General features: G+C 40.5%; 4 non-coding genes across 4 annotated transcripts; all 4 read left to right on the top strand.

The window, feature by feature from the left end:
• The first annotated feature begins 9,170 nt into the window (after positions 1–9,170).
• Positions 9,171–9,252, top strand: Trnas-aga (transfer RNA serine (anticodon AGA)). Its single transcript has one exon. It is a non-coding gene; the product is annotated as a tRNA-Ser (tRNA).
• A 431-nt stretch (positions 9,253–9,683) lies between these two features.
• On the top strand, positions 9,684–9,772 carry Trnay-gua (transfer RNA tyrosine (anticodon GUA)). The gene is given in 2 exon segments: positions 9,684–9,720; positions 9,737–9,772. It is a non-coding gene; the product is annotated as a tRNA-Tyr (tRNA).
• A 3,979-nt stretch (positions 9,773–13,751) lies between these two features.
• Trnas-aga (transfer RNA serine (anticodon AGA)) lies at positions 13,752–13,837 on the top strand. The gene has a single exon. It is a non-coding gene; the product is annotated as a tRNA-Ser (tRNA).
• Positions 13,838–16,882: 3,045 nt separating this feature from the next.
• Positions 16,883–16,972, top strand: Trnal-uag (transfer RNA leucine (anticodon UAG)). The gene is given in 2 exon segments: positions 16,883–16,920; positions 16,937–16,972. It is a non-coding gene; the product is annotated as a tRNA-Leu (tRNA).
• The last annotated feature ends 256 nt before the right edge of the window (positions 16,973–17,228 follow it).

Raw genomic sequence — 17,228 nt, 5'->3', positions numbered from 1 at the left:
CAAAACTTCCGGGGTATTCGCCCCAGACCCTACAGTTAGGTGGATAGGTCTTCACCTGTACTGATGAGCACATTCATTCTACTAAGTGTAAGCAGAGAGTTTATGTAGCTTAATCGCGCCAATAGCGAAAATTTTTGATCATTCATGATTTAATCGGTTTTCTCGATGCCGAAATTTTGGCACACCTTACGGCAGGGTTGTAACTAAGTCATAAGGCTTCGAGTCACAAGTCAATCTCACTTTTATAGTTTTGACTCGGGTCAAATCTATAGTCATTTTCAATTCACCACCGAGTCAAATCCGAGTCCAAGTCAATGAGCAGAGGGTCAAGTCTGAGTCATGGTATTATGACTCGAGTGCATGCGAGTCCAAGACATTTTGTTGACTGTTCAGTTTCCAGTTAAAGTCTTGTTAAACCCACTTTTTAGAACTCTGTTTGATGATATCGAATGGTTCGCATTAATAATATCCTAATTTTCATCACTTTCAGCAGTTTTTTGTCGCATTTTCAAGTACGAGTACTAATAGACAAGATCCCAATATTGTGGTTGTTTTAATATTGTCCGAAATTACAATAAAATGTCGGTCCTTGCCGTCTGGGTCATATGACTTTGTTCGAATCATGCGCATTGACTCGAGTTCAAGTCGAGTCAATACACAGATTTACTCGAGTCGAGTCATTTCCGTATTTTGTGAAAACAACTCGAATCAAGTCGTATCATCCGAATATCGCGACTCGAGTGATTACAACCCAGCCTTTCGGAGTCCCATGTTAGCGTAAACTTCATAATGTGTTGGTACGTCGTGGCGCGGTAATAGCTGACGCTGAAATGCCTATTTCTATAAATCATGCGTATTTCTTGGAGAAGGGAACCTAATATGCAAGACATTCAGTGACACTAAATCGCGCAAAGAGCGAAAAGAAATTGAAAAATGTTGAAAGAAGTTTCAGTTTAAATACGCTATGATTTATGTTCATTTGCAAAATAATTTTGGGCCCTTTTCAAGCTCGGCCCCTCTCCAATTGGACGGTTTGGAGTGCCCAAGTAACGGCCCTGCACAAAATGAATGAATGAATTGAAAACGAATGATCGCGCTAACTGCACTGTTTAGCGATGAGCTCGTATCTGTTCAGTAGCCTACTTTACGCCTTCAACATTACATCTTGAAATTAAGGTATAAAATTGTAATATACCTGGCGGACCGGCAGGAATGTCGTCGCGGACCGGCGGTTGAGAACCACTGTCTTAACATATATTTGCTAATCTGACAGTGAAGGGTCGGTGCCTCACCAACCATGAATATCACATCACGTCAACTGCCATGAACATTCATTGAATAAACCGATATCGGAACCCCAAATGGAAATACATTCGGGGATGAGATTGCTCAACTTCATTGGATGCTCGAAACAAATAAAAAAAAATAACAGATAACTTAGTCATTTGCAGTAGTAATTTGCTGAGCCTTAACCCGTCACCTCCCTTCGATAGCTCAGTTGGTAGAGCGGTGGACTGTGGAATCCGGCTCGAAGGAGTTTTTGTATTATTTCGAATGCGAAGTTTATTACAAAGATTAAAACTTAAATATATACACAAGGACACGTCATTAAAAGAACAACAAAAGTCGACCTTACTCTCCACCGTCGTGATCTGCCGGACACCTGTACACGGGTGTCTGCCTAAACTCCAATCAACGCGTAGGCAGTTAATTAATTTCCCGTGTCATTCTCAGTGGCTCGGGCAACAAGAAACATGGGCTACACAAAGGCGCAATTCGAATAATCTTCAATGCTAATATTTCCAATCATTGATTCCGTACACTGGTATGTTTCGGAATTTTGACAGCGGAAATAGACGTCCTACGATAACCCACTTGCTAGATCGATGCTCTTTATAGCCGTCAATGTTGATATCAATATAGGTCTCTGGCACATAAGAGTTTTAGTTTATTTCAATTATTCCTCATTGCCATTATGTTTTCTCTTCGATTTCCTATATATTGCAGCATGCGTGATTTTAAGAGTGGATATCAACAATACTTCGATAGCACAGCTGATAAGCATCGTTTCCCTTACTTTTCCGAATAATTCACGAAACGGCCCCATGTCAATTTTAAATCACTGACTTGGGAATAAAATAACAACCTGCAACTTCGTCCTATGGGTATATTGTCGTACTGAAAAACACGATACACAACAGGGATTTTCTAATTATCGTTGTTGACCATCCTACCCTCCGCCATAGCTCAATGACAAGATCACTAGTCTCGTACACCAGGGGTCGTGAGTTCAATTCTCTCTGTTGGCCCAGTTGTCGTGACCGAGTGGTTAAGGCGACAGACTAGAAATCTGTTGGACTGCGCCCGCGCAGGTTCTCGTCTTGCCGGAATCGCATAACTTTATTTGCGGTCGTTGTAATTTTAAAGAATGTATTCAGATGTAGTAACCGTTATTAACGTTATTCATAGCTGGATAGCTGGTTGGTTCACGGCCTCAAGGAAATTTCTCTATTTCTAATGATATGACATTTTATCATGTAACATAATCATTAGCGGTGCTATGAATGAGCTGTTTTAATAATGAAGTGTTATTTTAAGCATGTAGTTGCCAATCTGACACGGGTCGTGAGTTCAATTCGCACTGATGGCTCAGATGTCGTATGATGGCTCAGATGTCGTGGCCGAGTGGTTAAGGCAGTGGTTCTCAACCGGTGTGCCGCGGCACACTAGTGTGCCATTTACGTCTCTCGAGTGTGCCGCGAGCGATTTCTTCGAAACTTTCACATTATGAGCAAAATAATTCTAGTATATAGCAATCGATCAATAAATAATCTAAATCGAGCTTGATGTGAAGTTTGTACAATTCTCAAAGCCTCGCGCGGAAGCAGAGAAAGTAATTTTTCCGTCTTGCACTGGAATTGTCAAACAAATGTTTGTGACCAAAGTTGCAGCTGAATTGAAAACGATCCCGATGTCAAATGATACCATTCGTAGACGTATTTGTGACATGTTCAGAGATATTAGCATGTTGGGTAGATATCTTTGACCACCTAAATAAGACAAATTCCAGTATGCAAGCAAGAATGAAAACTGTTGCAAAATTAGAGAATTGAAAGAAATTCAAATGTGGTCAGTACAAGTAGAAGCAGGAATTTGTACCATGTTCTCCCATTTCTCCGAAACGAATAACAGGGAAATCGTGCAATTATTTGTTCGGCATCTCAATTGTTTGCATGCAAAAATATACGCTCATTTTCCAACACTAGTCACCAAAACTATGGATGGGTAAGAAACCCATTTTGCCACAAGAAACCCATTTTAATTTATATCTCAAAGAGGAGGTATAGAGCTGATTGACATCCGTACTGACGGAAGCTTGACGTTATGGTATAATGAGATGGCTGTCGACGAAGATTCAACGAAAATCCGGAAGGAATATCATTACATTGGAGAAAAGGCAATTGTGATTGTACTTCAATTATCCACGCCGTAACTTTGCGAGACTGGATTTGCCAATGGTCAATATAAAACCCCAAATAAATAGGGAGATTACTTGATATTGAAGAAGAGATGAGAGTGATAATGGCATTATCATATGTGCATGTGCAATGTGCATCCTGTGATCGAGACATTGACTGGATATGAGCTAGAAGTCGAGCGCAAATTTCTCACTGACTTGTGTTAGTAATGAAATTAAATAAATTGTTTTGTTTCCGGTAGAACTGTTCAATATTGCTTTCAGAACTACATGTAATTGCAGTAGAGTATATTGACTCGAAGGCTTTTCGTGTACCCCTTATCAAGAGTTAACAATGAGAAATCTACAGAAAACCAAATTGGCTAAATATGACGTAATAATGCAATAATAAAAATGAACTCCAGAGTCCAGACAAAGTTAGCTGTACCGGTATACTCCAGTAGTCGTGACAAGAGAGAATCAAATCATACAATACAATCAGAGGTGGTCAGTAACGAAGTACTTCTACTTTTTGGAAGTACTCAAGTAGTTTTCCTCTACTTCTGGTACTTACTCAAGTAGATCTGATTTTCTCTACTTTTACTTCTACTTCGTAAAATTTTGTGATCTACTTACTTACTTTTCGCTATTCTCAGTTTGTCAAGTAGAAGTAGTTTATTACCCCTAATGTGAAAGATAGCCTGAGGAATTTCGGGGCTGTTTTCACGGAGTATCAACATTCAATTTTCATAAAAGTCAAGTAAATCCTATAATTTTGTTGTGCTTCGCGCATAGTAGTGGTGGAATGACAAATATGTTTTCATGAAAGTATCAGTGAATATAATTCAGGTACCGGATTGCTTGGTTCCTCTCACACCTCATTGTCGCCCATATTAAATATTTCATCACAGTAAATATGGCCCATCATGACGTTTGAAACTACCGATTCGCAATCTAGCAGTTCCCAATCACATCGTAATCTAGCAGCACATTACGTGTCTTGCTAATCTCGAATATCCAGCTGTTTAACGCTACACCTGTTTCAGAAGATCACCTTTGAAGCTTTATGGACAAATTACATGAAATATATTTTCTGCTGTTTAAAAGTGGTAATTGTGTTTCACTTTCAATTGCGAGTATCATACTTTGAGTTCTAATTATTTTCAGTTCTTTTGTCTGCAGAACAAACATGTTGAACCTTAAAAGCAAGTGTAGCAATGCCTCTATTTTCCGAAATAAAAGGTACACTAAATATAACTTTTACGATGCACAATATTTGTTATTTCCTAATCGCGAAAAGTGATGAAACCGTATCCGATACAACTTCTACGTATTGCTCTTCGCCTGAACTTGGGGCCTTATAATATGGGGTGGGGTGCCATATCTAACGGGGTCTCCTAGTAAACAAAGGGTTAGTATTGCATTCTCATATCAATACTATAATTTTCATCCCATGGCGCGAAACAATGCTTATGCTGTCGAAAATTGATACCTCCTGGAATGCATCAATACGAATCAAGCTCTCTGCACCTACAGCATAGCTGAATTCGCAGCTTTTGACAGTCCATGCGTACGAGTTATGACTGTTTTCAAAACTACTTACTTACTTAAAAGTAGATTTAAAGTCAGTCAATTTTACTTCTACTTCAAGTAGTTTTAGGGGGCTTATTGAAAAAGTACTTCTACTCGTACTTGAGTAGATTTTTTCGTCGCTACTTCTACTTCTACTTGAGTAGTTTCCTTGACTACTTTGACCACCTCTGAATACAATACACCTTATACAGACAATTAACGGTATTTTAAGATTACATAGAAACTCGTTCTGCTTCTAATTGTGCCGCGAACTCTTGATGACGGGCACACGAAGAGTCTATGAGTTAATAAATTCCACTACTATGTAGTTATGAAAGAACTCTTCAAGTTCACTACTGCCAGTCACATATTTGAGGTATCTTTGCATTTTATCTGAGAGCTAATAAGTTGACTAACATTTCAAAAATGGCATTTTACGAATCATGCAACCTAATTCTAAAATCTGAATATAACGAACCCGGACCAGGACGGGGCTCGTTCACTTTCGGACCAAAAACCCTTTTACTCCGTAAGGCTGTACTGATTTTGGTCCGAAAGTGAACGAGCCCGTAGGTGCGTCAATTAGATGTTCCGGAATCACCATCCGTAAGTGGAAGAAAACATTGAAAATGTTGACATTTATCGTAGATTTTTGACTTGCTCAAGCTAATTCAGTCCTCCAAATTAGTATCGATGATCGTTTCTTAAGGTTTTATCAATATAAAATCCCTTAAAATAACAAATTCGCTACGATACTAGCGTCTTTGCATTGAGAAAAAATAGAAAATGGCAAATGCCAGGTTGACAATTTGTCTACGTCTGTGCCGATTAAGTTACCTAAAATCCCTGTTCTGATGAGAGTTAATACATAAAAATTTACGATTGACTGCAGAGGTGCTCACATTAGTCAGCAGCACCCACTTCCTGCTAAGTATTCAGGTGGTTTTCAGGTGCCGTAGGCCAAAAAATCTCACAACTACTGTGCGGTGTGCCGCGAACTATTTTTCATTTCCAAAGGGTGCCGCGAGGTCAAAAAGGTTGAGAACCACTGGGTTAAGGCGACAGACTATAAGGAATCTGTTGTTCTGTGCCCGCGCAGGTTCGAGTCCTGCCGGCAACGCATAACTTTATTTGCAGTCATCGTAATTTTTAAGAATGTATGCAGATGTAGTAACCGTTGTTAACGTTACTCCTAGCTGGATAGTTGGTTGGTTCACGCCCGGAAGGAATTTTCTCTATTTCTAATGATATTCAATTTTATCATGTAACATATTCATTAGCGGTGGTGTGAATGAGCTGTTTATCTTAGCACAGTGGTTCTCAACCTGTTTCACCCCGCGGACCGGTAAAATTTCAAAAAATGTCTGGCGGACCGGTGAACTTTCAAAATTGTAATGAAGCCAAAATGTAGAGTATACAACCGTGTTTTGCAATTATATGGTGCTAGAGAGTGACAGTTTATGGTAGTGAGTCTGCTTAGTTGAGGTAGAATTGCCTTGTCCAGATAAACGTGATACCGCCGAGAGTCGTTTACAGTCTTTCGAGCCGAAGGCCGTGGGTTTAATCGACTTCGCCAACTCGAATAATATTCTTCCTTTTGACAATATCTAGAGAAGAAGCGTTTCGCAGTCGAATCAAGCACATTGTCGTGCTATCTTGCTCATTGCCCACTGCCACCAGATGCAGGCTACTCTGGCAGCTACAAATACAATGCGTACCGCAAGAAAACACCTTACAGCAGCTATACCAGCCATGCGCAAATCCGGGCCGAAAAAGCACTTCGTCAGCCCACCACCAAAAACGTTGGTCTTGGGCCCCCACAAGGCGATAAGCAAAACTTCCGGGGTATTCGCCCCAGACCCTACAGTTAGGTGGGTAGGTTTTCACCTGTACTGATGAGCACATTCATTCTACTCAGTGTAAGCAGAGAGTTTATGTAGCTTAATCGCGCCAATAGCGAAAATTTTTGATCATTCATGATTTAATCGGTTTTCTCGATGCCGAAATTTTGGCACGCCTTACGGCAGGGTTGTAACTGAGTCATAAGGCTTCGAGTCACAAGTCAATCTCACTTTTATAGTTTTGACTCGAGTCAAATCTATAGTCATTTTCAATTCACCACCGAGTCAAATCCGAGTCCAAGTCAATGAGCAGAGGGTCAAGTCTGAGTCATGGTATTATGACTCGAGTGCATGCGAGTCCAAGACATTTTGTTGACTGTTCAGTTTCCAGTTAAAGTCTTGTTAAACCCACTTTTTAGAACTCTGTTTGATGATATCGAATGGTTCGCATTAATAATATCCTAATTTTCATCACTTTCAGCAGTTTTTGGTCGCATTTTCAAGTACGAGTACTAATAGACAAGATCCCAATATTGTGGTTGTTTTAATATTGTCCGAAATTACAATAAAATGTCGGTCCTTGCCGTCTGGGTCATATGAATTTGTTCGAATCATGCGCATTGACTCGAGTTCAAGTCGAGTCAATACACAGATTTACTCGAGTCGAGTCATTTCCGTATTTTGTGAAAACAACTCGAATCAAGTCGTATCATCCGAATATCGCAACTCGAGTGATTACAACCCAGCCTTTCGGAGTCCCATGTTAGCGTAAACTTCATAATGTGTTGGTACGTCGTGGCGCGGTAATAGCTGACGCTGAAATGCCTATTTCTATAAATCATGCGTATTTCTTGGAGAAGGGAACCTAACATGCAAGACATTCAGTGACACTAAATCGCGCAAAGAGCGAAAAGAAATTGAAAAATGTTGAAAGAAGTTTCAGTTTAAATACGCTATGATTTATGTTCATTTGCAAAATAATTTTGGGCCCTTTTCAAGCTCGGCCCCTCTCCAATTGGACGGTTTGGAGTGCCCAAGTAACGGCCCTGCACAAAATGAATGAATGAATTGAAAACGAATGATCGCGCTAACTGCACTGTTTAGCGATGAGCTCGTATCTGTTCAGTAGCCTACTTTACGCCTTCAACATTACATCTTGAAATTAAGGTATAAAATTGTAATATACCTGGCGGACCGGCAGGAATGTCGTCGCGGACCGGCGGTTGAGAACCACTGTCTTAACATATATTTGCTAATCTGACAGTGAAGGGTCGGTGCCTCACCAGCCATGATTATAACATCACGTCAACTGCCATGAACATTCATTGAATAAACCGATATCGGAACCCCAAATGGAAATACATTCGGGGATGTGATTGCTCAACTTCATTGGATGCTCGAAACAAATAAAAAAAATAACAGATAACTTAGTCATTTGCAGTAGTAATTTGCTGAGCCTTAACCCGTCACCTCCCTTCGATAGCTCAGTTGGTAGAGCGGTGGACTGTGGAATCCGGCTCGAAGGAGTTTTTGTATTATTTCGAATGCGAAGTTTATTACAAAGATTAAAACTTAAATATATACACAAGGACACGTCATTAAAAGAACAACAAAAGTCGACCTTACTCTCCACCGTCGTGATCTGCCGGACACCTGTACACGGGTGTCTGCCTAAACTCCAATCAACGCGTAGGCAGTTAATTAATTTCCCGTGTCGTTCTCAGTGGCTCGGGCAACAAGAAACATGGGCTACACAAAGGCGCAATTCGAATAATCTTCAATGCTAATATTTCCAATCATTGATTCCGTACACTGGTATGTTTCGGAATTTTGACAGCGGAAATAGACGTCCTACGATAACCCACTTGCTAGATCGATGCTCTTTATAGCCGTCAATGTTGATATCAATATAGGTCTATGGCACATAAGAGTTTTAGTTTATTTCAATTATTCCTCTTTGCCATTATGTTTTCTCTTCGATTTCCTATATATTGCAGCATGCGTGATTTTAAGAGTGGATATCAACAATACTTCGATAGCACAGCTGATAAGCATTGTTTCCCCAACGTTTCCGGAAAATCCACCAAACGGCCCCATGCCAATTTTAAATCACTGACTTGGAAATAAATAACAACCTGCAACTTCGTCCTACGGGTATATTGTCTTACTGGAAAACGCGATACACAACAGGCATTTTCTAATTATCGGTGTTGACCAACCCGCCCGCCTCCATAGCTCAGTGGCAAGAGACCTCGTCGCGTAAACCAGGGGACGTGAGTTCAATTCTCTCTGGTGGCTCAGTTGTCGTGGCCGAGTGGTTAAGTCGACAGACTAGAAATCTTTTGGGCTGTACCCGCGCAGGTTCGAATCCAGCCGACAACGCATAACTTTATTTGCAGTCGATGTAATTTTTAAGAATGTATGCAGATGTGGTAACCGTTATCAACGTTATTCATAGCTGGATAGCTGATTGGTTCACAATCTCAAGGAATTTTCTCTATTTCGAATGATATCCACTTTTATCATGTAACATAATCATTAGCGGTACTATGAATGAGCTGGTAATAATGATCTGTTATTTTCAGCATATATTTGCCAATCTGACAGTGAAGGGTCAGTGCCTCACCAACCATGAATCTCACATCACCTCAACTGCCATGAACATTCATTGAATAACCGATATCGAAACCTCAAATGGACATACATTCAGGGATGTGCTTGCTCAACTTCATTGGATACTCGAGATGAAGAGATAAAATACATATAACTTATTCATTTTGAATAGTAATTTGCTGGACCATGCCCACCACATCCCTTCGATAGCTCAGTTGGTAGAGCGGTGGACTGTAGAACGCCTGGAGCCGATATCCATATGTCGCTGGTTCGAATCCGGCTCGAAGGAGTTTTTGTGTTATTTCGAACGCGAAGGTTATTGCAAATAATAGAACTCTCCCTCCACCCTCGCATGCGGTCTGCTGGCCAACTGCAGTGTACACGGCTATCCGGCTAAACTCCAATCAACACGTAAGCGATCATGAATTTCACGTTCCATTCTCAGCGGCTGGATCAATACTAAGCATGGGCTACACAAAGGCACATTTCGAATAATCCATATTGCTATTATTTAGTATTCTCGAGTCCACACACAGGTATGTGCGAAATTTGTAACCGGAAATCGGCGTCCTTCAATAACCCACTTCGTAGATCGATGGTTTTCATCGCCGTCAATGATCATATTCATTTAGGTCTCTTGCACTAATGAGTTTTTGTTAATACCCATTATTCTTCCTTGACAATATTGGTTTTCTTCAATTGCACATAGGCTATTTCAGCATGTTCGATTTTAGCAGTGGTTGTTGCGTACCACACCCACCAGCCGCCATAGCTCCGTGGCAAGAGCCTTGCTCCCGTAAACGAGGGGTCGTGAGGTCAATTCTCACCGGTTGCGCAATGTTCGTTGCTAAGGCGACAGACTGGAAATCTGTTGGCTCTGTCGCACATCTTATTTTTCGTCATCGTATTTTTTCAGAATCTGTGCAGAATGCAGTGACCATTATTAACCTTGTTCATATAGTTGGATAGCAGGTTGGTTTACGCCTCAAAGGAAGTTTCTCTATTTATAATGATATCCATTGTTAAACATAATTAAACATAATGGAGCATATTCAGTAGCGTTGCTATGAATGAGCTGTTATTTTTGGATGGGAGTCGGACCAGAGAACTGAAAAACAGGATCGGTGTTCGACCAGAAAATATATCGATCCGCTCCGGTCTGCATATTTTGTTTGTTTCAGACTGATACACTTTTTATTCATTTATTCCGTTTATCCTAACATGTGCTCTTACATTTATCCTGTCAGTCTTACAACTGACTGTTGCAGTGCGACGTATCCAATTTATAGCAAATCCACCTATCACCTGCAGTAGACTCGATGATCAACAGATCGCTTCGCCGCAGCTTCATTTTGCAATCAAAAAGCATTTTGTCTTTATTAAGGACTGAACATCATGCCATTTGGTGTACAGAACTTCAAAATAACGCAAATCAATAACTGAATATTGTTAATTTATTCGCTTAAAGCTTTTCGACCGACTCCCATCAGTAGCGAACGACAGTAATAGAGCGAATCTAATTCGAAATGTGGGAACTATTTTATCTGTGTGACGTAATAATACTAAAACAAACAACTAGTAAAACAGGACATTTTCTACGTCCAAACGGTTTCGGTTTTCTGAAATCTTCGAGTTTACGAACCATGGTCATTTTATCGATGTGATCGAGATGACCATTCGACACAAAGATTAACCGAATGATTTCCAATTCAGATTTAAGTTTGACGCTACTATAAATCATTAGAGCCCTGTATACCTGAGTTCCAATCAAATTTACTTTACGTTGTTCTGAATAAAAAAAGTCCCACCAGATGTATTGCCCGCTGAAAGTAGGCTTACGGTAAACTAACGTCGAGGTAATTTTTTAGAATATTTACAGATGCAGTAACCGTTTTTACCACTAATCGTAGCTGTGTGGCACAGTGACTAGATCAGGGGTCGCCAACTCAAAATAGGTCGCGGGCCACTTTTCCAAATTCCTGGAGGCCGCGGGCCGCATGACATCAATATCGATATAAAAGTAGGCAACGCAGTTCAACAACCACGTCTGATAATTCTACGTTATTACAACGCTGTGCTTTCTAACATAGGCGACGGTTATAATCACCACAAAAGAACTAATATTTTATTGAACAAACACAAATACAACAAAAAGTAACATGATCATCAATGTCATTATATTTTGGACTATGAGCTGTACACGTTACCTGACAATGACAACACTCTTTAGCCGCTAAAACAGGGGTGGCCAACATTTTTGTAATTCACGGCCGCATTTCGCGTACTCATGTAGCCTGCGGCCGCATACCGGTGGTTAGTCGTGATAAACTAGCTGGGGCCAAATACCCACGTTATCATGTCCATATCCATTGCCGGTACACTCCGAACTAATCTATATGCACATATCGGCTTACTATGCGTACCAAATCGTCAGTAGTTATGTTGTAAAGAGCCACAGAGAACCAATCTGTAGTCGCGCGAAGCGCGAAAAATTTTTCCTGTTCATGAGTGAATTTCGTCAATAAATATTAGTATAGTTTCACATATTACTATAATATATTTATCCTTTCTCGGCCAATGTGATCAGATTCCCAGATACAGCTGATGCAGGGGGTATCTGTGAAAACTTAGGGTTGTTATTACAAGTGTCGACAGCCGCATAATTTTCCTTCTACTGCTGCAGATTGGCCACCCATGGATTGAAGAATCAATATTGGGGTTAGCTATACACGGTAGGCCTACTTGCTAGACAACTATCTCCTCGTAAAGCATGGTCTTTTGGAGCGCCCGAAGTCGTTTTGCAGGCGTCTCGGTCTTGGCAGTGGTGGGCCATTGCCCGTCAAGGCAATATGCCCATTCGTACCAGCAAATTATTCATCCATGGAATGATATTACCATGCCGAAGCCGTATCAACTAGTGAGTAATAGTGATAGTGGGCACATAGAATGGATCACTTTGAAAAACAACAACATTATGTTTCAACTGAAATCAATTTTAGCGTTTCAACATGATTTACTAAGCGTTTTTCTGAATTTTTTTCAAATCAGGTCGCGGGCCGCAAAATAGGACCTCGCGGGCCGCATGCGGCCCGCGGGCCGCGTGTTGGAGACCCCTGGACTAGATCAATAGTCTGGTAAGTCATGGGCCCTGAGTTCAATTCTCACTGCTGTCTCAATTTTTATGTCCTAGCGGTTGAGGCGGCTGACTAGAAATCTGAAGCGTTCTGCATGCGCAGGTTCGGGTCCTGCCGACAACGCTTCTCCTGTTGCATTTACAAATTAATATACGTCACGAAGGCTGCATGCGTAGGTATCTATGTAGGCCTACTATACCTGCTTTAGAGTATATTATATCGACATAAGACGTAGAGTTTACGTAAAATCCTCACGAGTGACATACCTACATATCCACATTTCCGGCAATATCTTTGACAGGGTCACAGTCAAGAAATTATTTGTGATGAAATAGGCAGTGCGACGTCTCATCGGGTTCACGTTCGCACTTACACTTTCAGTGGCTGTCATCGCCGCAACTCCTTAGTTCCAGCAATCGGTTAGCGTGTCGTACTTATACAACAGATACGGAGACATGCGGAGAATGCGAGTTCCGAGCCTCGCCTAGAGCAATATTTTGCACTTATTTGTGTAGCTGTAAAACTTGCGCGCAATAGAACCACAACTACCTGATCCCGCATTCTTGTATACCCAAATTGCATAGGTGCTAATAGTCCTTTGTCGTTGTTTCGATTAACATTGGTATTGAGGTATGTTTGCATGAACACGCATATTTCGATTCAACACCCTTCCGACACAGAAAGTCTGGAAACTTGTCAGAAGTCGTAAATGAGTACCTGTAGAGTGTAGACACGATCACGTAATAGCCTGCAGTTCACTGCATAACGTTAACGTTGAGTATATTTTTCCACCGCTCCAATGGCATTTCACTTGGCTATACAATATGGGTAACGTACCTTGGGATGGGGAAAGCAGGACACGTTAATCAAGCTACAAAAGTTAGTTTACTGTAATTTAAATAGCTGATTTTGAAATATTTACTGGAAATCTAAATCTTATTGTGTTGCGTAAAGAAAAGGTCATCTCACCGATTCGACTCGCTAATTACCCGCTCTAACGTCCGCATTGGGTAACTCCTCCTATAGGAGGACATATGATAACCCTGCTACAGAACGAACATTAATATAACTGGAAATGATAGCGATTTTGGGGGTGTGGTGGACCGTCTTCAGCACCGTAACTGCCGCACCCCAGACCCCCCAATTGGCCGAGTGGTTAAGGCGACAGACTAGAAATCTGTTGAGCTCTGCCCGCGCAGGTTCGAGTCCTGCCGACAACGCGAAAAATTATTTGCAGTCGAATTTATTTTTGAGAATCTATACACTATGCAGATGTAGTTACGGTTAATAATGTTATCCATGACTGGATAGTTGGTTGGTTCACGCCCGCAAGGAATTTTCTATATTTCTGATGATATCCACATCTATCATGTAATATAATGGAACATAATCAATAGCGGTGCTATGAATGTGCTGATATTTTTTGACATTTATTTACCAATCTGACAGTAAAGGTTCAGTGCCTCTCCAACAATGAATCTTTAATCACGTAAAGTGCCATGAACATTCGTTGAATAAACCAATATCGGAACCCCAAATGAACATACATTCGGGGATGTGGTTGCTCAACTTCATTGGATACTCGAAATGAATAAACAAATACAGATAACTTATTCATTTGCTGTAGCAATATGCTGAGCAGACATGGGGTAATCGCGATTAGTAATCGTAATCGATTACGACGATTACAGCATTTTCAAGTAATCGTAATCGCAATCGATTACATTCGAAAAAATTCCGAAGTAATCGTAATCGTAATCGACTACTTCCCATATCTAATCGATTTCTTTGTGAAAGAACGATTACTTTTTATTTATACAAGTACTATGACATGTACTGAACATTCGTGAACAAGGAAGATGTATTATTGTATTATACCAGGTTCATGATAGCACAAACGTCCGATTTTTAAATGCCATTGCTCATTATTACGTCACAAGTAGCCTATCAGCTTTGCTAGTCATTGCGTAAGAACCAAGAAGTATCCAAAGTAAATAGATATTCGATGTGACTGTAAGAACACCCACCGTGCTGTATCAGGTTATCAAGACGTTCCACACGCCAGTACCCCGCAGCAGGATAATTAATCACCACTCTAGACTCTACCGAGTAACTTTTGTATTAATGTTTGGTTATGCAAACGCAGTTTGACCGTTGCCGCTTAGCGAGCATTAGGCCTATATGTAGTACGTATACGTACGTACAGCGGATAGAGATTTTAAATTTTGTACCAGTCAAATAAAACATTACGGTTTCCACAACGAAGCAATAAAAATACACAGCTGCTGATATATATCATAACCGAGCCGTTTTTTGCCGTTTTTCGTAGCGGCTGCTTACAGTACATTATATGTATTAAGTTGAAGGCAGAATTTTATGTTTTCTTCATCTTCTTCTCATACGACTCTACTCGAAACAGGCGCCAATGGTTATGTCATAATTCTTTACTCAACATTGGGACCTGCCGCCATAGCCATGATCTTATATATCATGTTAACGTGGGTTTTAGCTAGTATCAGGACCAAAACAGCAATTCGTCCCCCAGTCCAAACGTTGGTCTTTGGCCGCCATAGGGTGATATTTTCAAGTCGAAGACTGAATTTCGTCTATAATATCGGTTATTGCATTATATTATTCCAATATATATTGAAGTTCTGTACCTCCAAGAAGCTGTTGAATATATTATTATTAATTTTTAATCCTATCTTTCTCTCTGCCCCCGATGGTCAGATTTACCTGTAGAGCTGCGGCACGTAATTCATAATCATACCGCTTGTTGTCTTATTGTTATAATTACTTTAGCGTATATTGTTCATTCGTGACTCCCGGTCTGTTATAGGCCTATAATCAAAAGATAATGTTGTATCCCAAACGTAGCAGACTAAAAGAAAAACTTTCGTGAGACGCACACACAAATTATCATGTCTTTAATGCTCTGTGGGTGTGCGGGAGGCATTTGCATTGTGGGCTCGGATTGGAAGGACCGGATCAGTAGTCACGCCCACCCAGCGCGGCAATTGACAATGGACACATACCCTAAGTTTCGGCCAAAGTCTTTCTATAGTAGCACACTTCGTGAAGTCGCGTGTTGGTCGAAATTACATATGTCTTTTGGTGTGTCGTGGCATGGTATTGACTGGAACCTAAATACCTATTGATATAAAATAGGGTTGCATTTAAAACAAAAATAAATTTAAAGAGAGCATGTTTACAACAAGGCCCTTGTTGAAAACATGTTTTTTATTTTATTTTATTTCTATTTTTTCAAGCCATGACGTGACGAATGTGGATTGACATTGACAATTGAAAATATAGGGTAAATATGGCTACTTTGACGAAATATCCGTACTATAACTGTTGAACGGATTATTGTGAGGGGTTCCAACCATCCCATATCTATGTACGTCGGGTAAATCGGGTGGTAATTGTGGAAAGCATATTTTTACAACTTGAAAAAACTCAATTTTGTTAAAGCCTTTGTTTAAAACACTGTTTAAAACATGTAATCGTGAGTAATCGTGATTACTTTTCCAATGTAATCGTAATCGTAATCGACTACTTCCTGATTTTGCTGTAATCGTAATCGTAATCGTAATCGCGTCATTCGGAAGTAATCGTAATCGCAATCGATTACATTCATGAAGTAATCACCCCATGTCTGATGCTGAGCCATGCTCCATCATGTCCCTTCGATAGCTCAGTTGGTAGAGCGGTGGAATGTACAACACTTATCGTTAGACATACTTGTGTAGGGTTACCAGAATTCCTCCGAGGAGGACGCCTAAATGTCGTCCTTTTTGGCAATTCGTCGTCCTTTACACGTTTTGGAGCTAAAATAGTGGACTGATTGTAGTGAGTATGGGCATAAATAGAAAATCCGTGGTACGAACGAACGCGACGACCTTTTTTTTACTAAATAACCTGCTAGAGTGAAAGAAAATACTGTAATTTTTGGCACCTAGCAGGAAAGTTGACCTTTTTTTAGACAAAGTCGGTGAAGTTGAATAATTTTTCAGGATTTTCCATCGGTATTCTAAGTTTGAAAATTTCGACAAAGTGTACTCCTTTCCCGATTCAAAAATATGATAAGGTGATAACCCTATGCTTGTGACGCATGCTGATCGCTGTTTTTAAAGTATATTATTATCGTCGTAGGATATATAGCTTACGTAAACTCCTCACGAGTGACACATCTACAACTCCGACAATATCTTATGCAGACAGGGTCACAGAAATTAAATTATTTGGTTTGCCGGAACTCCGTAGCTCCAGTGGCGCAAGCGGTTAGCGCGCCGTACTTAGACGACAGACACGGAGACATGCGGAGGCTGCGAGTTCGAGCCTCGTCTGGAGCAATATTTCGCACCTATTTATGTTGCTGCGCGATAGAACCACAGATACCTGACCCCGCATTTTCGAATACACACATTGCATCAGTGCTAAACTTCCTTTGTTGTTTATTCCATTAACATTGATATTGGGTTATATGGAGAGTTGGTCAAAGTAGTCACTTTCGCTACTCAAGTAGAAGTGGAAGTGATGCCATAATTTCTACTCAAGTAGAAGTAGGAGCAGGCCATTCACAAGTAAGTAAGTAGGTATTCTACGCCT

The sequence above is a fragment of the Botryllus schlosseri genome, unplaced genomic scaffold, assembly GCF_051294905.1.
Source record: "Botryllus schlosseri isolate E-star unplaced genomic scaffold, Bs_hap1 Bs71a, whole genome shotgun sequence".
Classification (NCBI taxonomy): domain Eukaryota; kingdom Metazoa; phylum Chordata; class Ascidiacea; order Stolidobranchia; family Styelidae; genus Botryllus; species Botryllus schlosseri.
The sequence above is the reverse complement of the archived record's forward strand: the minus strand, read 5'-3'. Positions and strand labels throughout refer to the sequence as shown.